This window comes from Meriones unguiculatus, chromosome 17 (genome assembly GCF_030254825.1).
Source record: "Meriones unguiculatus strain TT.TT164.6M chromosome 17, Bangor_MerUng_6.1, whole genome shotgun sequence".
Lineage (NCBI taxonomy): Eukaryota > Metazoa > Chordata > Mammalia > Rodentia > Muridae > Meriones > Meriones unguiculatus.
In genome coordinates, this window is record NC_083364.1 from 47,442,366 (window position 1) to 47,467,442 (window position 25,077).

The window sequence follows — 25,077 nt, forward strand, 5'->3', positions numbered from 1 at the left end:
AGGGAAAACGGGCTTACTAACTTCGTTAGTCACCTTTAGAGACCCCCTTTTCTAACAACCTTTACCTTCCTTAGTAAGTCATATAAAATATAACATGAGTACTTACTTTGCTGAAGCTGTCTTGTTGAGGAAACTAGCATTTACAGGCTGTGTTAGGGGCTGAGAATGACGCTCATTTGCCAACAAGCATGGCTGGCATGCATGAAGCAGCCCCGAGTTTGACCCACGATACTACCTATACTCAAGCATGGAGCAGGGTGGAGCTTAAACAACGTGCTCCCCGAAACAGCAAAACCCTGCCTTTTAATGCCTGATATCTGTAATATTAGCAATGCTTCAAAATGGTGCACACAATCTAACACTGAACCCATATCACCAAGTTAGCTCACTTAGTTACATAGTTATACAAGGGAGTATAAAACTCCCCTTAAAATGGTCATCAACAGTGTCCCTCGAGCAATAGCTGGTTATGCTTATATCATTGTATCACATTTTATACACAATGGAAATGAAAATGTAGGCTTCTTTGTCACTAAAAGATATAGTACTTGGGAAAGTGTGTTGGATGTATAGAATACATATGGTAATTTAGTAAATGGAGAGGAGGCAGGAGGGTCGTAAGATAAAGGTGATTTTTACCTACATGGTGAACTCAAGGCCTCTCTGGACAATGAGAGCTCCTGTTTCCAAAAAATAATGAAAAGTACTGCCTTTTTGTGCCAAATCTCCGACTTCCTACTGATTTGTAACTGTCACTGAGATTTACTGGGTGTAATTAACTGGGTTTTCACGATAAGCAGTATATGATTAAGGTGCATATTTAGGATGAAAACAAATGAGCAATCTTAACATACAACCAAGACAATTATTTAACCATTTATTGAATTAATAACCAAGGCAACCATCTCAAATACACCTTGTCTCACCTCCAACCAACTCCAGCAGGCAGACAGTGTTCTGAGCCCCGTGTTACAGGCTGGAGAGTGAGACTGGGAGATGTGAGGCTTGTTCAGGTAGAGGACGCATATCCTGTGGGTGAGCGGATGCAGAGATGCCAGGCTGCACCTTAGACAGAGGGTGGGAAAGGGAAAGGATAGCTATCTGGCTTTCCAACTCTGCCCACTGCATTGTTCAGCCAGCTTTGAGAACCCTGTACAGGTGTCTCTGACACAGATGTCCAGCTCATCTCAAAAGAAGGTCTTCAAGAAGAGCCCTGGCATGAGGACAAAAGCCCTGACATGTCAGAACAAGGGGTCCAGCACGGAGACCTTACCAGAATACTTTAAAGAAAGTTTTACAGTTAATTTAAGAACTAAAGTTAGTTTCTTCATCACATAAATTGATTTCTTTACGTGTTTTATTTTTGTGTGTGTATGTGTCTGTGCACATGTGCGTGTGGGTGCCAGTTGAGACCAGAAGAGGGCGCTGGGTCCCCTGGAGCTGGAATTACAGGAGATTGGTTGTGAGCCAATCTCAATTGGTTGGGAATGAAACTCTGATTGTGTGTTAGAGCAGGAACTGCTCTAAACCACTGAACCACCTATCCTCCCAGTGCCTAGACGAATTACTTTATGAGAGTGCATGAGTGTTTGGGACCCTGTGTCCATGTGAAGACCAGAGGACAGCATTGTGTCATCCTTAAAATACCATCTACTGCTAAGACAGGATCTTTTACTGGCCTAGGGCTCACGGGTTGGCCTACACAGAATAGTGGTCAAGCCCCAGACATCCTCCTGACTCTGAGTCTCAGATGCTGGATGCTGGGGTTACAAGGACACACACCACCAGGCCGGGCATTTTTCACTGGGGTTCTGAAGGTGGAACTCAGATTCCCGTGCTTGCTCTGCGGTTCTCAGTTTTGCCTCCTGGATCATCTTCTGCACTTTCAGATTCCTACTTCCTTTTCACCACATAGAAATAAATATCCAAGAAGAAACCACCCCTGCAAAGATCACCTCTGTTGGGGGTGGGGAGGGTCAAGATGGAGACCCTTAAGTTAGTCTCTGAGCCATGCTACCTCTGCTGAATGAGACGGTGGCTTACTTATGGGAGCATGGAGGCTTGGCACCAAAGAAAATGCTGGTAGAGGAGACGAGTTTTCAAAGCATCTGTAAATGTGAATGCTTGTACTACAAAACCAAGGAAGCCAGAGAGATTCCCTTAACAAAGGCAAAAAGGAGAAATCCAAGGGTTTAGAGATCCCAAGGAAGTGTATCTAAGGGCCTGACTTCCACTGACCCCACTGGAACACTGCTTGACAACCCAAAGGGTTAACAGCTTCAGCCTTCAGCCCAGAGCCTTCCCTGTCCCCACAGGAGGAGGAGGAGACAACATCCACCCCCACATTGGAGTCCAGGCCTTCTGCCTTGGGCCCTCCCACTCCAGGAATGAAGCTGCCTGCTGCCCAGCTTATACCCAGACTGGTTTCATCTGTTTCCAAATCCATTTTGTGTCTCAACTTCTGCCAGGAATAAAAATTTAAACACACGCACGTCATGCATGCATGCGAGGAGAGAAATCAGGCTGGGATATTAAACTGAAAAAGCCCAGGCAGAGAGAGGAGGGCCGGCTGCTGAAAGTCAGGACTCAGAAGCTGCTCCTGGGACCAACACACCCTTCCTGAAATCTCTGCCTGCTATGTAGATGTCAGGGTTGGATCTGAGGGGAGACCTTTGAAGCGTGACCTCTCCTGTTTTACCGACACCCAACTGTATTCACTTTAACTGCCCATCCTACTCAGCTCTGCCTCCGAGCAGCTCAGATTGGCCTTGCTGTCTGTAGGAAGCAGATCCTTGTCTCAGACGCTTGGAAGAACTTTGTTCCTTACTCGCTCGCTCTTGGCGATTCCAAAATGAATGAAACAGTATTGGAATGGTACATGGCTCATGGTGGGTGCAGACAGCTTGCAGGCTACTTGTGACTACGCTGTGAAAGAGTGTTCTTCTTAGGACCCTGCCTCATCTACTCCAGGGATGTAAGCCAGATGCTTGCATCTGGGGGCCAGAAAAGTAGCTCTGCTCCAGAAACCACAAGGGTCTTTGAGACTCCCTCAGTACTGCCCAGTATCCCCCAGAGTTGGAGTAATGGCCTTCCCTCACGTCTGTTCTGTCATTATCTACTCCATCCCCAAAACATGGAGAGCTGAGGACTCACCCTGCTTATATCTACACGGAAGGATCCCACTGTCTCCTGGAACTGGCTCACAAGCCACTCAACACAGGACACCGGTTAAATTCTGGGCCCTTCATAGATGACGTTCAAGCTCCAAAGCAGGAGTCCCGCTTCCGGAGGAGGGATGCTAACAGTGCAGAGCAGCATAGACCGCTGGCAAAGCCAACCCCAGTGCCACGTTACTGCTGCGAAGACATCCCAGCCTTCCTAGGAATAAGAAGCATCGCAGCATCCACCTCTGTCCCACTCTCACAGAGCATGGTAATAGGTGAAAAGAAATAGAAAACAAACAAACAAACAAAACAACAGCAACAAACTTCCACCCTGATAATTGCTGCATCCATGTGAAGAGTATGTGGAGAATAAAATATCCACCACAAAATAAATGTCTTAGGCATACTTCAGAGAACTTCAGACACAGGAGTAGCTCCCGAAAGCTGTCCTGATTTTGCCTTTGCTTTTGTTTTGCTCTGTTGCCTAGCATCCGCTTGGAATTGCTGACCAACCTGCTTCAGCCTCTGTAGGGCTGGGATTACAGGTGTGAACAGTTATGTCAAGAGATGCCCTTCTGCAAAAAAGGAAATGCTCATCTGTTTGCATTAGTAACCAGATGTTGGCAAGGCCTTCTGCTGGCTAGTACCTCACCACTACCAGAAGCTTTCCACAAGAAGGAGCTGGCAGCTGGCTGGGGAGCTGGCATAGATGGGCACAGGGTGGCTATGGCCTGGGAGACTTTCTCTGCACTAGATGGTCCTTCCCAAGGCTGAGACCCTGTGATACAGCTACTAGCGCCTGACCCTCCAACCATAACTTTTTTGTTGCTACTTCATAACTGTAATTTTGCTACTGTTACAAATTACAATGTAAATACCTGAGATGCAGGATATCTAATTTGCAATCTGTGAAAGTGTTGCATGACCCACAGGTGGAGAACCACTGTTTTAAGTGCCTAGGGCTTGCAATACTTTTTCTGCCTTTATGTTTGTCTGGGGTTTCAAATTAGAAAACAATTATTTAAAGAAAACATTTATGGGCAATCAGATAACTATGGTCAGATATTCTTAAGCCTTCGCTAACTTCAAGGAACCCCCTACCCATCCAAAGTCCTGTCAGTTATGACAAACCACTCTGCCAAGCTGGCTTCTGCAGGTTCTCAGGTCTGGATGGAGGAGCTTGGAAACTTCCGGGTCTCTCAGGCCAAGAGGCATCCCGCCACTTCATTTGCTATTGCTGCAACCTGTAGGATTTATCCGTCTTTACAGCTGAATACAATGGTCTCGTCTATGCGTGTTCCATATTTCTTTATCCATTCTTCTGTTAGAATGCACCTAGCCTGATTCCTATCTTAACTACTGTGACCTGTGGCAGACATTCCCTCCCAGGCTGTCAGCTGTCTCTTCGTTTTGTTGCTTGTTTCCTTTACTATGACATTTGTTATTTGTTTGCTTTTTTTTTTTTTTTTTTTAGTTTGATGTCATTCCATCAATTAGCAAAGCTCTCTAAATAGACAAATGTTTCAAACTATTGAGCTCTTAATAGATAAATAAGATAATACTTTGAGCCTGGCAATAATTTGCTGATGTTGAATTATTATCTTTTCAAATAAACTATTTTTTTATGTATATGAGTGCTCTGTTTTGATGCACACCAGAAGAGGTAATCAGATTCCATTGCAGATGGTTGTGAGTCACCATGTGGTTGCTGGGAATTGAACTCAGGTCCTCTGGAAGAGCAGCCAGTGCTCTTAACCTCTGAACCATCTCTCCAGCTCTGATTTTGAATTATTAATAATAAAATGATGAGACACTGATGACAATGACAACAGTAACTGTTGCCACTAAGTTTCCTAAATCCTCCCCCATTGGTCCACATGTTAAAGGTTTAGTCAACACTCTGTGGAGCTATTCGAACATGATGGAAGCTTGGAAGATGGAGGCTCACAGAAGGGCATTAGGTCATTAGACACATTCCCTTAAAGTAAATCTTGAGAACCTCACCCCTCTCTTTCTCCTTTTTCTCCTGGCTGCCATGAATTAAGCAGCATTCCTCCACGATGCTCTCCCAACCTAGTGCTCTGCCTCACAGCCCCTCAGTAATGGAAACATTTGATAACATTCTAAAACTTAGGAAACTGTAAGCAATCAAGCAAACAAACAAACAAACAAACAGCAACAACCCAATCCCTCCCTCATCCTTCCTCCTTTTGTGGTTTTAAAGTGACTGCCTCAGTGATTTTTGTCACAGTTATAAACATCGCTCGTAGTCTGAGTCAGTCTTCAGAAGAGGTATGAGGATGCCACAGTTCAGGGTGAAATGAACTCTTGTTTTGATTTGGAAATCTCTAGAAGCTGAGATATATATTGAGGGAAGGAGATGCAGTGCTCAATAAGTATCTGGCCAAGTGGAAGGCTATTCTGATGGCCTTTCACTGCAAGAGGCATGTGCTGTGCTGTTGGAAGTTTTCTGTGACACCAGGGTAAATGGTCACAGCTCAGTGTGAAACCTCAAGTTACTCTGGAGCGAGGGCACAATGAGCATCATGAGTTTTAGCAGCTGGCATTTTTCAGATGAGGCAGCCAGGTCCAAGCCCCCACCATGACTCCCATGAGGACACATGCTTCTTCTCGGCTGAAATACAGAGATCAAGGTCTCTCTGCTTCCCCCTCCCCCATTCCAGGGACATTAGTGCTAGCATTTTGTTAATTTCAAGTGTGGGAAAGATTAGTTCTGCCTGCCTAAGATCCCGTTTCAATTGGCCACGCATGTCCTTTTCACTTCCTGACTTTCAAAGCATGCAGGACTTAATTGTTAAGGAGCCTCCCTGTTCCACTTGCCCTGAAGGTTCGATTTTTCTGGAGAGGAGTGGAAATAGGGAAGTAAAACTGGGAGCCTAGCCCCAGTTCTACAGTTGCTCTGGAGAGGATGTGCTGGAGAAAGCCCAGACCACACCAGAGCTGGTCTGTCAGCAACACCCCCAACATGAAGCAAGACCCACCTTGTGCCTCCTTGCACCTCTGACCACAGGGAGACCATAGAAAGGTCTGGAGCAGACCCACTGTGCTTCGTGCTAAAGGCGATTTTAAAAAGGATCAGCGTAGGATATTTATAATCTGAGACACTCCCAACCCACTAACACCAGAATAAAAACCAAATGCTTCATCTGATCACATATTCCTTTTTTCAATTTTTTGTTGTTGTTGTTCAGAAAAGTTAGTCCCTTCTTGTAGACACATATCACTTGGCATAGCTATCAAAGCTATCCCTAGTTCTTGTTCAGGATTTTCGCTATCTAGCACCTTGGGAGAGGAGATACCGGAGTGTGGACAGGGTGACCGGGGTGTGGAGGCTGTGTTCTGTAAAGGACACAGGCCCCACGTTCACCCATGCTAGCAGACCCGTATCCTCTGCTTCCCCAGGCAAACAGAGACAAGGGCCAGGACTTTTGGATGGTTGGTAGTCACTGTGCCAGCCATACAAGTTACAGACACCAAAGACAAACTGCGAAGCTCCACTCAGAGGGTAATAATTACAGAGCAGTTTGACTGCGGATGTTGTCCACCACTGTGTTGCATTAGCTCCTCCAGTCTTGAGGGAGGACCTGGACTAGGGAGAGCATTAGTGTGCATCACATGGGAGTCAGAACAACAGAGTGGCAGCTCAAAGCCATTCAAAAGTATTCACTCCCTACTCAGGTTATAGACTGGAGAGCGAAGGGAAAGGAAGAAAGACAGTGGAATGGTGAATGGGTTTGGCTCATCAGAATGGAACTTCCTATCTAAAAGCTGACTTCCCAGGGCCTCTGAGGAGTTTTATTCTCCCTTTATTCTGCACCTGACACATCTGGCTGGCATCTCTCAAAGTGAGAAAATACCCACTCCTGTTTCAACTCTCTGTCCAGTCAGAACAGGAATGAAAGCCGGAGTCTGAATTTCAGTGCTGGTTCCTAGCCTTGGAGCTCGTTCAACTGAGTAGTGTCTCTCCTCAGCCTTTAAACTGGTCAGCCTGTTAAGATGATGGTATGCTCTCCCATCCACACGCCCTTTCTTTCCCTTAAATGTGGTCCAGTGATAGAGTTGGAGGAGAGCCTTCCTTCTGCTCCCAGTGTCAAGTCCATGCCCGTCATCCATTCCCAAGAGAGCCCAGACCTTAACAGTGAATGTTTAGTATCTTCAGTGCCGAGGGTTCTGCTCCCAAGCTCCTCGGGATCCCAGTTTTCCAGGCTGACAAAAAAATGGAGTACCTTTTGGCAGGAAAAAGTTTCTTTGGATCTCTTTGTGCCTTGGTTGGGCTTCCTCTTTAAATGACCACAAAACAAGCCCCAGGGCTCCATCACTCTCAGGGCTGAACACAGAGACTGCTGGAACCCAGGAGAGGCCAGGAGCCATGACTTCTGAGGCTGAGGGGCCTGTGGCCTGCCACCGGATGCTGGTGGGTAGGAGCACTACCTGCCTGGGGGAATGACACTTCCACACGCTTGCCCACAGCTTCAGAGTAAACAAAACAAACATACCCATGTGCTCCTCCTGCCTGTGTGTTTACAAGTGGTACAGGAAGATCCTCCCAGCTGATACTTCCAGATGTGGAACCCAAACACGAGCAGCTCCCGACAGTCCACCCGGCTGGGCTAAACTCCAGTAGCACCATGGCCAGGCAAGGCCAGCAGAAGACGATAAGGGGCCCACATTGCAGAACCGCAGGGCTTTGGTCAGGTGGGAGTCAGCAAAGGGCTTGAAGTCCTGCTTTGCCAGCCTCTACTTCCTTAGCCAGATACACACGCAAAGTACAAGGACAGACAGCCATGTCTGAAACAGTGAAAAACGCCCACCCAGGTGATCCCAGCTACCCGCTGGACTATATTATGGACAGTGACAGGATCAGAGTGGGCATCTGGAGGAAGGAGAGAGAGAGAGAGGAGCAGGTGCAATGTGAGTCTTTTCAGGCAGTGGAGCGATGAGTTGGTGTGATTGTGCAATGGTAGGCGCAGGGTACCCTGTATTTGTCAAAACCCAGGGAACTGAGCACTCAGCTTCTCTGTAACTCCCAGGCAGCCTGTGCAGTTCAAAAGAGAGATGCTCAGCACACTCTGCTGAAGCATGTGAAGAAGGGTAGAGGGGACCTCAGCTGGAACAGCTGGCTCACCTATGAGTGTCCCTGAAACCTGCCACTCAGAGAACTGGCCGCTCTGCCATGGCCTTGTGCACAGTTTTCAGGCTTTTCTAAGACAGGAGCATTAACTCACCCTGTATTAGAACTCTATAGCATCCCTCCCCCTGTGTGCACCCATATACACATGCCCCAGGATGCACAGTCTGTGTGAGTCTATGGATATCGACAGTTGTCTCTTGGTTTCTGTGGGGACTGGCTCTAGGATCCACCCAAGAATGGCCCAAATCTAATCATGTTCCAGAATAGTGTGCAGAGTATACACAGATAACCTAATTCTCCCTTATACATACAGGTCATCTCTAGATCGTTTACCATAACTCACTGCGAATGTTCTGTAAATGGCAGGCATACTGGGTTGTTTCGGGAAAAGTAACAAGAAAAGTGGTATGTGTTTAGTACAGAGGCAATTAAACAAAAATTTCAATCTGAGGTTGACTGAATTCAGTTATGGACCCTGTGGCTACCAGGGATGACTAAATTTCATTGTTGGAAACTCTCTCTCTCTCTCTCTCTCTCTCTCTCCAAGACAGGGTTCCTTTGCGTAGACCAGGCCATCCTGGATGTAGACTAGGCTGGCCTCAAGCTCAGAGATCTACCTGCCTCTGCCTCTCCCTCCCGAGTGCCGCCACCCAGCTCATTGTTGGAAACTCTCTTATTACGTACCTTTTGAGGTTGAGGGGAACCCTGCAGATGAGGAGGTGGAAAGTGCCAGACTGTTCTAGACACTCTCACCTTTATTTTATATGTGCTGGTGTTCTGCTTGCCTGTATGTCTATGTGGGAGTGTCAGATCTTAGAGTTACAGACAGTTGTGAGCTGCCATGTGGGTGGTGGGATTTGAATCCCAGTCCTTTGGAAGAACAGACAGTGCCCTTGCCTGATGAGACATCTCTAGACCCTACAACAAAGCCTTGATCTCATGGATTTTTCTAGTTGCAGAGAAGGAGGTGATACGCAAATGAACAAATCAGGATTCTATCAGGAGGTGACAGGAGGTGAGGAAAGTATGAATTAGGGAGCGACGGTGAAAGTACTGCTTGATAAAGAGCACCAGACTGAGGCAAAAGGGGAGCAGGGACTCTCATGATATGATGGAAAGACTTGGAGAAGAGCTTTCCAGACAGAGGGCCATGGCAGGGCAAACAGACTGAGCATGAAGGCTGCCCAGCTAGTTTGAGGAGCCAAGGAGGCTTATGTGGCTGTGGAGGTGGGCAAGCAGGCCAGGTGACAAAAGACAGAAGGGGCAGAGCCAAGGGTATCATCTGGGTGAACCAGAACAACAGAGAGACTTCGGCAGGAAAAAAAAAATCTCAGTGCAGGACAGAAATGTTGGTAGAAAAGTAGGGTGGTAAAGAGTCAGGAACTACTGTACAAACGTGTGAAAGCAAAGCCTTAAACCTGTCAACTTAGAATAGGACCTCAGGACTGACGGTGTGGCCCAGTGGTGGAGTACTTGCCAAGATGTGGGAGGCTCGAGGTTCCACCCCTGGGACTGCAAATAGATAAGAAATAAATAACAAGCTCCAGTAGGAGATAAAGAGCAGAGTCGAAGATGGTGCCAGGATTTCCAGCATAAAGGGTAGGCTGGGCTGTGCCTCACTGGAGAAGTGGCAGAGGGGAAGCCTTGCAAGGGAGTATGTGACCAGTTCTGGCCCCACTGTGTGCTCTTCTTTCTCTCTCTCCTCCTTCCCTCTCCTCTCGCCAATGGGGATTCCATCAGCAAGGCTTCTCTTGTGGACATCCTTCTCTCTTCCAGGAATGCTCCCTTCACTCTGTCCCTCTTTACACACAAGCCGCTGCCTAGTAATGGCACACAATGTCTTCTAGGTGTTTTATGTGCAGTCCCTTGTCTTCCCTTTAACAACCTTAAGAAACTGGATCCCAACATGCAGGTAGTTTGGACAGAGTCACACAGCAGTGGTTAGCAAAGGCAGGTACAACCCAGGCTGGTTCCCCTTAATCAGCGCAATATACCTGGAATAGCTTCAGGAGAACTGAGCCTCCTGCAAAATATTTTCCCCAGCATGCCACCTTCTGAGGAGATTCCCTGAAGACCTGCTTGCTCGGAAGGCAGCTCATAAATATTCTAGATGCCTATCCCTTCTGTTTGCAAAGAAGGATGCTACCTTTTGCAAGGGCTCTTTTCCTATCTGACTCCTATGGGACCCCGGGACCCTTCATTGCCTTTTCTCAGATGGAGGGAAAGAAAAGAGGTCTGGAAGAATCCAGGAGTGTTTTGGATATGTTGATCAAATGACACTCTCTTCAGAAGAAGAATTTTGAAGAGGAAAACACCCACAGAGTCAGATCCCTCGAGCCTCAGCAGGGCCTCTAGCTAATTCCTTGGAATTTCTTATCTTTGAACTCAAGGTGGGTGAGCACAGATATGACAGCTTGGGCTTTTCCACTGCCAGCAGAACAGTTTTCAATCTGTGTCCCCTGGGCCCGTTCACTGCATACATAAGCGCAGAGAAGAGGCAGCGTGAGATGACAAACACCCCATTCCTCCACCACATTTCTATATTGTACACCCAGGTACCCCATGTCTCTCTACAATGAGAATATCATGGCTTCAGGCTTCCCATGTTTGTTTCAGAAAGACAAGGAACATAATCAACTAATGGGATAAGGAAGACAGCTCGTTAGGTAAACCGTTAGTGTGAAGACCTGGGTTGGGCTCACAAAAACCCAGGTAAAGCTGAGCATGGTGGCGTGGCCCGTTATACATAGCAGAGGATGACAGAGATCCTGTCTTAACAAACAAGGTCAAGGCAAACACCAACACCCAAGGTTGTCCTCTGACCTCCCCACTCACACCATGACACACAAATGTCCGCACCCACACAGATACCCACACACACACATGTGTATCTCACACCTCCACCAAAAAGAAGGACGCAACTTACAACTTACTACACTTCCTCTGCACCAAAATCCTCAACACAATCCTAAGCGTGTGGGGAGTGGGGTGCTTAGCCATCCTGCAGGTAACTGCCTGTCGAATCTTTTCCGCTGGCTGCCTTCTGAATATTTGCCTGCAAGGAAGCAGCTCCCGTGTCAGTTAACTGTCTGTCAAAGGAGCTGCTTCCTTCCCCGGGGTATTTTTCTATACAAGCTGCCGCTTCTCCTGACCAGTCAACGTGTCTACTTAGGCCAAACAGCTCTTCCCCCTCACCCCATGGAGGGAATGGAGAGAACCTGCTTGATTAGACTTGCAAAGATCCTAGGTGCCAATGGATTCATCTGGCAGACACCTCAGAGCAGAGATTGCTGGGTGATTCAGACAATGTCCCAGGGGAGGGAAGCTCTCACTGGACATGTTCTGAGATGAAACCCAACAGTGTCAATGTGACTCTAACCACTGCTTTTTTTTTTTTTTTAACTTGTTTGTTTTCAATTGAGAGTTCTGGAGTGAGCGGACGATAATGAAATCTTGACTCTGTCACTTACCAGCTATGTGACTAAAACAAGTCATTGAACTTACTAAGGCTTCAGCCCCGTTATCTGCAGACTACAATGCCGAGGTCCATCTTCGCAGGACCGCTGGAGGGTTGCATGAATACGGTGGCGCTTGGCTCGAGGCCTGGCACACATAGTGGCTCTGTCAACAACTCCGCAAGGCTCCCCATCTCTGCAAAAGCAGTCACTGCCGCCTCCTGGCATGAGGACACGCTGCTCTCCCGCCCTTTGTCCATGGCTGCCTCCCTGAGTGGTGGAGTGTGCGGGGGAATGAGAATGCAACCATTCCCTTGTTGAATGAAGGGTACCTGCTGCTCGTGTGTGCCCACGCACTTGTACCTAAACACAGGCTTCGTTTGTGAAAGTCCGGGGACCAGAAATGAACGCCACACAATACCACCTTCAGTCAAGCCTCTCCGTTCTTTTCTCCCACATTCAAGACCTGAGTGCTGTGTCCATGACAAGGGGATTGGCCGCCTATGTAAAGCCCACCTATAGAAAGCCACCTTGTTGTTCCCCTTTGGGGAGGAGAGCTAAGCTCCCCCAGCCCCCTTCTTTTATTGTCAAAGACCACCCACTCGAACTAGCTGGCAACTTGCCATGCAGTCCAGCAGGGCTCGAGCTGGGCTGCTATCCCAGCCTCTATGTCTGCAACAGAAGGAAGCCTACAGAAGGAAAGTCACCTGACTGAGCTGTCACCTGGAGCTGACTGGGCCTTCACAGATGGCAGAGCACCAGCAGTCTCAAGGTCTGAAGGAAGGGTTGCAGGGGCCTGCCGACGGGTGATACACCGGACTCTAACTCCAAGCTGTAAAGACAAGTGAGTATACAACTTGCCTGCTACAAAATGCCCTTTCATGATGACAGAGGTAAACAGCAGTGAGCAGCTATGACTTTGCGTAGTTGCATTTGCAACAGGAGCTACTGTGCTAACTGACAGGTTAACAAATCACCCTCCCTTGACTACAGCTGCGGAAAAAAAAAGGAAGAGCTCCAATAACTACTGTAAGATGACAGTCACTGCAGAAAGGGAATCATGTGGGTGAGGTGATCTGTGAAATAATTAAGGCAGCCTCTGCTTTCATGGAAAACCAATAAACCCAGAACCCTCCAATTTTCCTCTCCAATTAACTGGGACCCATACCTAATAAACCTGCTGGGATTATGTTAGGTAAGCACTAGTAAAGGCACTTGGCTTAGACTAAGCTGGAAAAATATTGGTGGAGCCAGGGAAAGTGGTGGTGGGGGCTTTCTTTCTTTGAGAGCCCATTTTTAGCCTTTTCTGGGTAGGGTCTTCTAGAGATCAGCCACCTACATCTATCTTTACCTCCTGTGTGATGTCCATCTCTCTTGGAAGCCCAGGAGGTTTGGGAGTAGCTGGGAAGCTCAGTGATTGAGCTGCCGCTAAAATACGTCTCCCTTCACTTGCCACTCTGAGACAGACTTCAGGACCATCTAAACCTACTGCAGAAGATTATATATCCAGAGATATACAGGAGAGCAAATGCAACACACAAGCAAAGTGCTAAATTCAAGCACGTTTCTCTAATTGCCTCTCTCTCTCTCTCTCTCTCTCTCTCTCTCTCTGTGTGTGTGTGTGTGTGTGTTGATACAGGGTCTCTCTATATCCTGGCTGGCCTCAAACTAACAGTGATCCTCCCTCCCAAGTGCTGGGATTAAAGACATGTGCCAGCCATTTCTCTAATTTTTAAGAGAAATCTGATGGAGTTGAGAGAGAACAAAGTCATCTACTTCTCTTTTTCTCCCTGAAAACAATTCACAAAGTTGAAAAAAAATCTAATAGAAATACTCTGAGTTGGGTATCTCCTGTCTCCAACATGCTTAATCACCTACAGAGGGAAAAAAATGAATTTTCAAGGAGAAACTAGAGAAGAATTTATACAGGCAGATGTGAGAGAATATTTTGGACTGCTGACCCGCTGGCCCTACCTTTGGCTTTGAGTCAGCCTGAGCTTTTTGTATTCCGTGGTTCAGGAAGCCCTTCTTAGCTGACCCACAAGCAGCTTAGGTTTACTCTGCACTTCCCTCCTGCCAGCAGTGGACGGCTAGCCATCATGGACTGTCCTAGCAAAGGTTAGAAATGAACTGTTGAAGAAAGCTGGCAAGGCTCATGCCATGATGCCTGGGGCACAGCACATATGCAGTAAAAGGCCAGTGAAAGGATGAAGGCTCCAGTCTGGCTACACTCCCTCACCCTCATTGTCCAGACTCACTTGAGAAGAATAATGCTTTTTTGCCATATTCCCACTGCCCGGCTTCCTTGGGGTTATTCTTCTCCATACTGCTTATCCCGCAGTCTTCTCTTACTTTCTCAACATGTCCTCTGGCAACTGGAATGAATTCATTCTGCATCACTGCTATGATTTCTTCTTACTGCCCAATAATTTTGTCCCAAACATCAAAGGCCTTCTTTGAAGATAAGGCCAAATTTGCCATTAGGAAAAATTATTCCCTCGCTATATTTTAGTGGACAGTAAGAAGCAGAATCCTTCTGTATTTTTTTTGTGTGAGATAAACAATGCCTGGTACATCAGACCACACGGCATTCACTGTGATACCACTGACAGAGACATAAACACTTGGCGTTCCTCACCCAAACCTACGTCGGACTTTTCCACAGCAAGCTTGGATTCCAGATCTCTTAGTTAATGATCTGTCTCCCACATATCTGACAGGGTTTGCCTTGGGAGAGGGGGTTCACATGACCACCACAGGCTCAGTCTACAAGAGTGTATGAGCAGCTAGAACCTATCAGAAATCTACATTCCACACAAAGCTGGCCTCTTCCAGTGCTAATAGACAGAAACATTGTTGTCTTGCTTTGTTGAGCATTGTTGATGATGAAGAAACAGCTGACCCAACAGGCCAGAGAGAGAAGACAAGGAAGTGAAAATCACCTATGTTTTCTACTTCATCACTGTTACCCTCAGGTGAATGATGACAAGACCTCATGGGTCATGGAGTCCATGAAGCCTGTTCCAAGGCTGAAGAAAAAAGCTGTTTCATCTGTGCGCAATGAAAATAAACAGAGTTCTAAAGACCTTGCTGTTTATAAGGTGCAGTGCTATAAGCCACAGCAATCCCTCATTAATCCATTTTATGAATAAGAAAGAATAAAAATATTTTTTCCTAAGCTCACAAGCCTCTTTAATTTTCCAGTTACCCACCTCCTTTCTAGAAACGATGAGCAATAAAGAATAACGATTACATTTTACAAATCACTATCTTTGCATCCAGCAGTACACTTTCCTTAACATTTACAAAAAAAAAATCTTCTTAAAAATACATAAGCAGGCCTCATGCTTAATAAGGATAGGGCCCTGGTTGACAAGGAATAAACTCGTCAGAAATCAATGGTCAGAGGGTTTTAGTAGCACAGAGTGGGATGGATCACATATAAAAGGCTGGGGGAATTGGATTTTAAAGCTGAGTGTCAAACTGGGGATGGACTGTGCCACAGGATGGGTGCATGGTGAGGACTGTTGAGGTGATGACAGGTGGGCAGGTACGGTGGCAGTGGGAATGAAGAGGGGTTGGCAGCATAACCAAAGAAAGAGCAAGGAAGATGGGACAAGTGTGACGAAGGAGGCTGACTGTGAAGGGTACAGGGGTGTATGGAGTTTCAGGGCTGGTACTCATGCCACCTGAGACATCCTTAGAGTTTCCTTCCTGTGTTCCACCTCTGTACTCTAGCCAACCCTGAGGGAGCCAAAGAGGCAAAATTCTTTCCTAGGAAAGCTTTTGTAAGCATGGATTTCTAAATTTAAACAAGCATGTTCCACCAAACTCCCCTACTCCAAACGTTTGATTCAGGCACACAAATTATAAAAATATTACGTGTTAGGGTTTCATAGAATTTGACTTATTCCTACCAATAGCAATGTGATAGGATATATATATATATATATAATATGTGAGTCTTTGGTCAGATTATAAAGATACTTAAGAAGTGTCTGGTGACAACAGTCTACACTTTCATCACAGCTGCAGAAAGTACATATGCACAAATGAAAAGCAAGAAGTTGATTATTGGATGAGATTATAGGTAATTATAAAAAGTTTTGTGAGTAGTAGTGGACATTTATATAATCAATAAATGCCAGGGAGAACTACTTTTGGGTGAAAACAAACCTTACTCTCCTGGGAGAAGGAAGCTTCCATCATCCTGGTGTCTGATGCCCCGTAAATATTTGTTGAGTGTAGAAGTGATAATACATTATTTATGTTAGAGTAAATGTGTTTTTCAAAATGGAAACATTATCACTCTTTCCTCTTCCATCTCCATTCCTTTCCCCCAAAATAAGGGAGCTTAGAGTATGGAGGAAAGAAAGCAAACTCCCAAATGTATAATAACATCTTTGGAAACCTGGTTAACTCTTTCTTATTCAGAGACCAAAAAGTAGTAAACAGTAATTATCAAGTGCAGTTGGGTCTTCTGCTGTTGTTGGGAAGATATAGAGATAAAACCCTAAGTCATTAAGCATATCAGTGACTGCTGAAATTTGAACCCAGGCCCCCCAGGGCCCTTGGAATACTATGATCCTTAGGCTTACTTCTTGCCCTCTTTTCTTAAACCCCAGGAGCCCGTGGGGGAAGTCAACAGAGCTACTTCATGAATAAAATCTCCTATTCATGTCAGGCCATGGAAACCACAGAGAAGCCTCTGAAGAGAGCAGGGATCTCATGCCACTGGAGGAAAAAGGGGGGAAAACACTTCAAAGACAATGAAACCTCTGGACCCATTTGGAGGATGGAAAGGGACATAAATTACAGTCTTTATCATGAATTGGCCAACCAGTTAGCAGCTAAGCAGGGTCCTCTCAAGGTTGTCCCCTAGACTCTTCCTCCCTAGTTGTGGTCAAAGAACTATGTCCTGGACTGTCAACATTTACTTCTAAAGGCCCATGATTTGGCCTCTTCCCCTGAGTGACAGTCTCTTGCAGTGCTGTCTTCCTGAGAAATCATAAAATTGGGTCAAAGGGGCAGTGTCTGAGATCTCAGTCCTTGGATGGCAAAGGTATAGGCAGCCCCTAGACTCTTCCTAAAGGGACAAATCCTGAGTCTCTAGAGGAGCTGGCAGGGCCAGCCAAGAGGTGTAGGGAGAGAACTATAACTCATTTTATTTTTTGCCTGTTTGCATAAACTCACTCTGAAAACTCATGTAAGCTGGGAAATCACCACTCTACTGCTTTTTCCACCCCAACTCTGTCCCGCTGACCCCAAAGTACTTCAAGATTACCATGGGAACCTTCTGGGTCTCAATTATGGGACCATTAAAAAGGGCCAATTATAAGACCTCAGAGTGCTCCTGGGAACCCTGTTACACACCTCAAAATGGCCAACCTCCTGCTTCAATTTAAGTAAAGCCCAGAAAACAGGGCATCCAGATGTATGGACATCCAAGCCCCTCACACTACAGTGCCTTCCACACTATTCTTGAGAAAAGGAAGAAAAAGACTTACTGGCCAAACCAAAGAGATAGAAAAAGAAAATGAAGGGTAGGTAAGAAGGAAGGAAGGAAGGAAGGAAGGAAGGAAGGAAGGAAGGAATCCCTGCACTGGGCTTAGAATTAGAACCCAGTAGTAAAATAAATCAAAGTGTTTACATAATTAAGAATTCTTAATGCTACATTTATTAAATGGCCTATGCTTTCAAAATCTGGGACAACGAAGAGCTAGGTGACAGATGTGCTGGTCCAGGCCATTCCAGGCACAGGGTCTGAAACAGAACATACTCTTCCTTGAATCCTGTAAAAGGGAGCTCCAGTTCAAAAACTTCCTGGAAGGGAGTTTGAAGAGAAGGGATAGGGGAGCTCAGAACACCTCACCACACCCAGAAAGTGCCTGTTTGGGATTGCTGGTGTGTGGTTTGGGTATTCTTAGACTAACTGCCACATCTCTAGGGGAGCACAACTTTTGTTTCATGGGACTGGGCATGGGTCAACCCATCTCCAAAGTTCAACAGAACCGCCTCCAAGGCCCTCTTAGCCCCTTCCCCCCAGTTCTGCCTGCCTCCCACCCCTCACAGTTCTTTTCCACCTGGAAAACTAACAGACAGACTCTTCCAAATCCCCCGTTTTTCCCTCCCTTCCACAGCCTTCTCTCCCACTTGACCCACAAAGTCACTTCCCCTCTCACAGTTAACAGAAACAAAATCCCCAGGACACAACCCCAGTGGGACACTACACACACACACACACACACACACACACACACACACACACACCTCTTGCTGATACTTTATCTCGGACAAACACCTCCGGATGCTAATTCAGTGTCTCCCATCCACTGGTCCAGCCAAGGTAGGGAGAGATCCTCTATTTAGCTTTTGGTCTCCCTCAGTCCCTTAGGGTTTTCCTTTCCACACTTCTCCCCCAAAGAGGCAAATGGGGTGTTGCCAATGGGCTTGTCCCCACCGCCTGGCTGGGTAGCTGGGGCACCGTGTCAGCTCTTCGGAGTAAGTCTGGGAAGATGTCCGCGCCCTCCTACCACCGGAGCGGCTTCCGGGAATCCCGGGAGCGAAAGCAGCCAGACCCGCTGGAGACGGAGGCGCGGCGCTCCCGGGCCGGCCAGCGGAGCGCGGACAGTGGCGGCCCCGGGAACTCGGTGCGCCCGGCCGCGTCAGGCCCTGACACCAGCCGGAGCCAGTCGAGCGCTCGGAGCCCCAGACCGAGCCCAGCTCAGCGATCCGAGCTGAGCCCCGGATCAGCGCTCCAGTCCCAGCCCAGGGAGCCAGACCCCGTCGGAGCCCCAGCAGAACACTCGGAGCCCCCCAGCTCGAACCCCGGTCAAGCCCCCGCAGCCCCAGCCCCGGCCCGAGCCCAGAGCTCGGAGCCCCAGTCCGGAGTCCCAAGCCCAGCGCCCGGAGCCTGCGGGAGCCCGGCGGCAAGGCTCGCGGGAGCCCTCGGCACCGCGGGGCGGGCTGCCGCCTCCCACACGCCTCCCAGCCCCAAACCAACAAATAAACACAACTTTTTTTTTTTTTTATGAAAAGAAAACAAACTTGAGCGACATGACTCACCTCTCGTGCAGCCGGAGCCCGGGGAGACGGGGACCGGGGCTCCGGAGCTCGCGTGGTGGATGGAGAGGGCCACACGGCCCCGCGCGGCACCGACCCGCACACTTGCACGGCGCGGTGACACACGGGGCCACCTCGCCACGGGAGAGAGTGGCCGCGGCCGGAGCAACAAAGAAGCCCGGGACCCCGGAGGTGCGGGCCGAGGAGGGAGGGCTCGTGCGGCCACGGCGGCGGGGACGCGGGGCGAGAGCGTGTGTGTGTGTGTGTGTGTGTGTGTGTGTGTGTGTGTGTGTATGCGCGCGCGCGCGCGCGCGCGGCCGGAGCTGACACCGGCGGGACCCGGCTCAGGGTTCCAGCGTCGGCGAGCGGGAGCCGTGGTGGCACCGGCGGCGGCGGGCGGACGAGGCAGGGGACGCCGCGCCCAACGCACCCAATCCCTCCATATGGAAGAAGCTTTTTTTTTTTTTTTTTTGGATGACTGAACTTGCAAACAATTCCTTCTTTTGCTTCTCCTGCCTAGGAGCCTCCCATTACCGCTCGAGGAGGGGAGGGGAGCGGAGGAGGCGGGGAAGAGGGGGAGGAGCGAAAGCGAGCACAGAAAAAGTCTTGGAAAGGAAACTGGGGGACGGGGGGGGGACCCACACAAGTCCCCAGATTTTAGGACAGTTTCTCTCCCCCCCCTTAATGCTTACTTTCTTTTCTCCGAGCTGGATTCACCTCCGGCTTCTTTTCTTTGCCCACACCAGAAGTGCCTTTCTCCCACTCGCGAAGGGGCGCCCTTTCACCCTGCTTAGCTTCACCTTGGACCCTTCCTCTTGCTAGTACTACTTCTCCTTCCTGTGGCCAGTCTATTCTCCCCCAGCCCTTTTCTGGCACCCACTTCTCAAATGCCTCTTTCATTCTGGGGATGGGGGCGGGAGGCGGGGGCGGGAACTTACCAGATAAATCAGTCAAAACAAAATTACAATTTCTAATAAAAGCAGGACAGTCTATTCCTGCTCCCCACCCCCACCCCCACCACCCCAAAGTGGACCAGGGGCAATTAGGAAAATGGTAAGTAAACTTACCATGGCAAAGCCATACGGCAGCCTTTCCAGACTCACTCGGTTGGCTGGGAAGGGTTTGCCAGGTCCTTGGCTTGACCCCCATTCATCATCCTAGGAAGGTGGTCGGGGTCGGGGGGGGGAGAACTGCGGGGGGGTTTCCTCCGTGTTGGTTGGGCAGAACACATCCACAACAGTAATTTTCTAACCCATTGTAGCAGAACTTCTTTGGACAAATTGTTACAACCCAGATGGATGGGCCCCACCTCTCCTTTCTGATTCAGTAGATCTATGCTAAGCAAGAATTTCTCTAATTTTCAGGTGATCTGAAATTGCTAGTCAGGGTCCACATTAAACCAAGCAAGCAAGCAAGCAAACAAACAAACAAGCAAAAACACGTTCACATCCAAGTCCAAACCTAAGTTAAGCTGGCAACACTGAAGTTAAGAGTGCTTTTCTAAGGATGAAGGCGGCTCTATCCCTTATCCCTTATGCTTCAGGAGTTAAGCCTTTCTTCAAGATCACCTCTTCCGAGGTAGGGAGGCTGTAGCCTTTGGAGTGGGTCAGCCAGGGTACAGAAAGGTGAATAGAGCTGCTGTCTTCCCTGAATGGCAGAACAGTGGCTTTGGGATTCAGAAAACCACTGAGTGACAGAAAAAGTCACTTGGAATTTTTTTTTTTTTTAGGTCATGATTTTAGTTTCTGTTGGTTTTGGTTCTCATCAGTTAAAAATCAAAAACACAGTCCATGCCCAGCACATGATTCTAATTGAACAAGCGGGAAGGAGGGAAAGATTCTGCATCTTACACCAGTTTTTCCTCCTGTGTTTGTTAATTAAATCAGGAGCCAGTTTCTGCATGGATTTATCTGGTACTTCTGGATCTCTCTACATGCCTAGGCTGTTGGGTATATCCCTGTGGCAGAATGGATCGAGTGGATGAAATAGTCTTAATAAGACAGTGCAAAGGCTGTGAAATCCCTCTTCAAGCCTCCCACCCGCACCCCCACACATGCACACTGCCCTTCTCTTTGAATTTTCATCAGTTTGGAGAACACGGGGAGAACAGTCTCCAAGACCTGTTTCTCCCTGTGTTCATCGATGGTGCTAGCCTCTGCCTTTTTCACTGTCCTTCTGTGGCACAATCGAGGGCAGCAACACCTGAGCACCATCCTGGGAACCCGAGTCGTAATTCCCAAAGGAAATGAACGGATCAGCAGACAGCCAGACTTTTACTGTTGTGCAAACATCACCTTTCCCTTGAGCCGCAAACAGGGTGTTCTGCCTGCCTCTGTATCTTTACTACATGCACGCGTGGTGCCTGTGGAGGCCTGAAGAGGGCATTGATCTCCTGGAACTAGTGTTACAGACAGTTGTGAGTTGCCATGTGGGGCCTGGGAATTGAACCTGAATCCTCTGGAAGAGCAGCCAGTGCTCTTAACTACTGAGTTACATCTCCAGCCCCAGCTTTCTGCTTTCAAAAGATACTTTTCGAGGCTGGAGAGATGGCTCAGCAGTTAAGACCACTGTCTGCTCTTCTGGAGGTCCTGTGTTCAATTCCCAGCAACCACGTGGTGGCTCACAACCATCTACACTGAGATCTGATGCCCTCTTCTGTCATGCAGGTACACATGCAGACAGAGGGCTCATCTACATAAAATAAATAAATCTGAAATTTCCTTAAAAGGAAAAGAGACTTTCCAAGTACCACTTCCACTGGCAATGGTGAGATCCAGTAAGAACAAGGTGCTTGAAGTTCCCAGCTTGTCAGATCCCTACACGTATGTTCCATGGCTTAACATCTCAAAGATGTCTCCAACCTCCTCAATGTAGGACTCTCTAGTCCTTCCACTTTGGCCTTTAGGTCTACACAGTGTTCGTTCTGAGGCAAAGCATTCCTTCTTGCCAACACTATTTAGCCAGGGGTGGGGGGGAAACCCATGGCTTTGCACCTCCCTCAAGCAGGCTGGTCACCATGCCCACTTGCCTGCACTATAATTTAGGCAGAGCATAGATCAGCAGCATCAGGACCACTGTGAGCACCACAGATGTGATGACTGTTTTCATGATGTGACTGTGTGTGTTTTTATAGCGCCCGTGAGCACAAGAACACTGTATCTCCTCACTCCTGTCTGCCTAGAACATATTCCTCATCCTCCCTTCCTCTAACTGCCTCCACCACCCTCTTTTTTTCTCCGTTTTTGGGACAAGGTTTTTCTGTGTACTCCTGGCTGCCTGGAGCTCACTCTGTACACCAGGCTGGCCTTCATCTCACAGAGATCCCTCCGCCTCTGCCTCCCAAGCACTGCTGGGATTAAAGACATGCAGTGTCTCCATCACCAGTTTCTTAACCCACACTGTCCCAGCTTGGCACCAGCCATGTGTGTGCTAAAACAGGTAGATGAACTGTGAGCTGAATAAGGCACTCTGCTGCACATTCTGTTAATGGCCGTTTGCCTCTGGCTTCCTGCTTTGTAGGGACGTTATGGGCACCAAGAAGAAAGCATTTAGTATTATTTAATAAGAAATTATTAATTTATTCTGCTGGGAAGTGGAAGGGTAGGCAGGGACTTCAGGTCTTCCTTGGTCACTGCCATTAAGTCATGCAGAATAAACTAGGTGGCCAACGACTAACACTGTTCTCCTTTTGGTGGGCTGCAGACACTCCTAAATTTCATACAAACTGAGGACCACTTACTTAGAAAGAGCTCCTGTAAGGGAGTGTGCTGAGAGAACCACTATGGAATAGATAAGAAGTGACAGGGAACTGACTATTTACTCCCTTTGTTTTCATTTAAATCTGTTTTCTTGATTACAAAACACACGTGCACTGCAGAAAATTCAGGCTACAGAAAATCCCAGCAAGGGTAGAATCGCAGTAAAGGTATTACACAAGGACAGCACTGTGAACATAGCAGAGTGCTTTTGGTTTTAGTCAATTTTTTTTGTTTCTTGTTTTGTTTCTCATCAATACGTATTTCAGACTGAGCATATGATTTTTATTGAATCAGGAAACAAAACATTCATTCCAAATTGTATTGTCTTTTTTCTTATGCATTTGAGAATTCAAGCAGAAGCCAGCTTCTTCGCTGATTTCTCTATAGTAGAATATCTTCCCAAATTGAGTTTGTTGCTTTTTAAGTTTAAAAACTAACATGATTATTTTCCTCATGATTTTGGATCATTTTCAAAGTTTGATTTCAACAGTACTATTGCATCAAAAAGATTACTTTTTTTCCAGTCATTCTTTTTTTTAATGCATTTCAGTGGCTTCATGTACACTGTTCTCCTGCATTGCAGTCAACTAAACATCTTACCATAAATCTTTTTGATTCTGATTCTTTATCTAAACATAAATTTCTAGGAGAAGGAATCTTGGATCAGCTGATAGGATACACCTTCTAAACACCTTTGTCAGTACTAAAATGTTGAACTCCAGGAGGCCAGTATCCATTTCTAACTCTCTGGTTATTTGAATAAAAAACAACAATGACATCATTAAACACAAAGCCCCAAGTGGATACTTGACTGAACTCCCCAGTTTGGAGGATTGCGCTCACCCGATAAGGACAACAACTGCCAAGCATACACAGCAAAGACAACACTCAAGGGTGAGAGTTGAACAAAGATTGCTTACTACATGAAACCTGAGTATATTTATTATCTTGGGTTTTTTGTTGTTGTTTTCTTTTCCTTTCTTTCTTTCTTTCTTTCTTTCTTTCTTCCTTCCTTCCTTCCTTTCTTTTCTTTTCTTTTTTTTTTTTGAGACAGGATTTCTGTTTTAGCCCTGACTGTCCTGGAATTCACTCTGTAGACCAGGTTGGCCTCAAACTCACCAAGATCTGCCTGCCTCTGCCTCTGAGTGCTGGGATTAAAAGCACTACTATGCCTGGCTTATTATCTTGTTTAACCTTTCAGTATCCTTCTAAGAAATAAGCTAATAACCCTTGAACACTTTCTTCTCCCAGTCTCTGTGATGGATTTCATGTTTGTTCAGAATCCTTGGAACAACCTTGATCTTCTCCATTATACAGATAAAGAAAATCATGCAATTTGCCTATGCTCTCCAACAATAAGATTGTGGTTCTCATCCTAAACCGTGCAGCACAGTATTTTCTTACTGCTCTTAGTGAGTCATAGGTGACCAGCTGCTGCTTCTTGGCATTAGAATGGTGCATTTGGGGTCTGGAGAGATAGTTAAGAGCACTGGCTTCTCTTCCAAAGGACCCAGGTTCAATTTCTGGAACTCACATGGCAGCTCACAACCATCTGTAAACTCCAGTTCCAAGGGATCTGATACACTCCCAACCCTGGTCTCCATGGACACTGGGCACACAGGAGGTGCATAAACAGACATGCAGGCAAAACACTTACCTTAAAAAAAGACAAATAAACTAGTAAATACATTTGAAGAGACTGTACATTTAAGCTTAAGCCTATAATTCCAGCATTCTGGAAGCTATAGCAGGGGGATTAAGAGTTCTAGACCCAAACTTGCTTACCTGGTGAGACCACATCCAAAAAGAAAAAGCACCTTTAGCAATGCCTGAAATTAGGCAAGCCATTAAAAATTTTAATGGGTTTTCCAAGGAGACACATCACAGCACATTCAAAGAACCAAGGCAACTTACAAAGTGTAAATAATTTAAGAGTCAAAGAGTTGGGGTTGGATAGTTGGAGTCAGTGGTTGAGAACACTGGCTGCTCCAGAGGACCTGGGTTCAATTCCCAGTACCCACATGACAGCTCACAACTGTCTGTAACTCCAGTTCCAGGGGATCTGACACACTTATACATTCTTGCTGTCAAAACAGTAATGAACATAAAAATAAAAATAAGCAAATCATTAAAAAGCAAAAAACAAAAACAAACAACTAAAAGGTTCTAGGAGTTACATAACCCAAGAAACTATGTCCTGATATTTAAGTTAAGATTAGAAGCTAGGTGACAAAATTCAGTTCTAACAGTAGGTAGTAAGCTGGTTGTGTGTACATCTGCGTTCTCAAAGCTGACATTTGAAAAGCACTTTGCATTGCTGTGGGGTGTTAGGGATGAAATACTGAAATCAACTCTCTGGTTGAAAATCCTGGCTGCTGAATGTTATTTTATTTGTTTTATTATTTGTTTCTTTTATTTGTTAAGGCATATCACCTAAACACACCTCAAAATAAGGACATAACTTAATACATCAATTTAGAATTTAA

General features: G+C 46.9%; 1 protein-coding gene across 5 annotated transcripts in view; it reads right to left on the reverse strand.

The window, feature by feature from the left end:
* The window catches only part of Boc (BOC cell adhesion associated, oncogene regulated), a 73,465-nt gene extending 53,826 nt beyond the window's left edge, over positions 1-19,639 (reverse strand). For 4 of the 5 annotated variants that reach the window (XM_060370471.1, XM_060370468.1, XM_060370470.1 and 1 more), the window contains exon 1: positions 18,837-19,309. The gene's annotated coding sequence lies outside the window, so the exon portion shown is untranslated. Of the gene's footprint in view, positions 1-18,836; positions 19,310-19,525 lie in introns of those variants that run through there. The other variant, XM_060370467.1, reaches the window with a different exon arrangement.
* Positions 19,640-25,077: the final 5,438 nt, after the last annotated feature.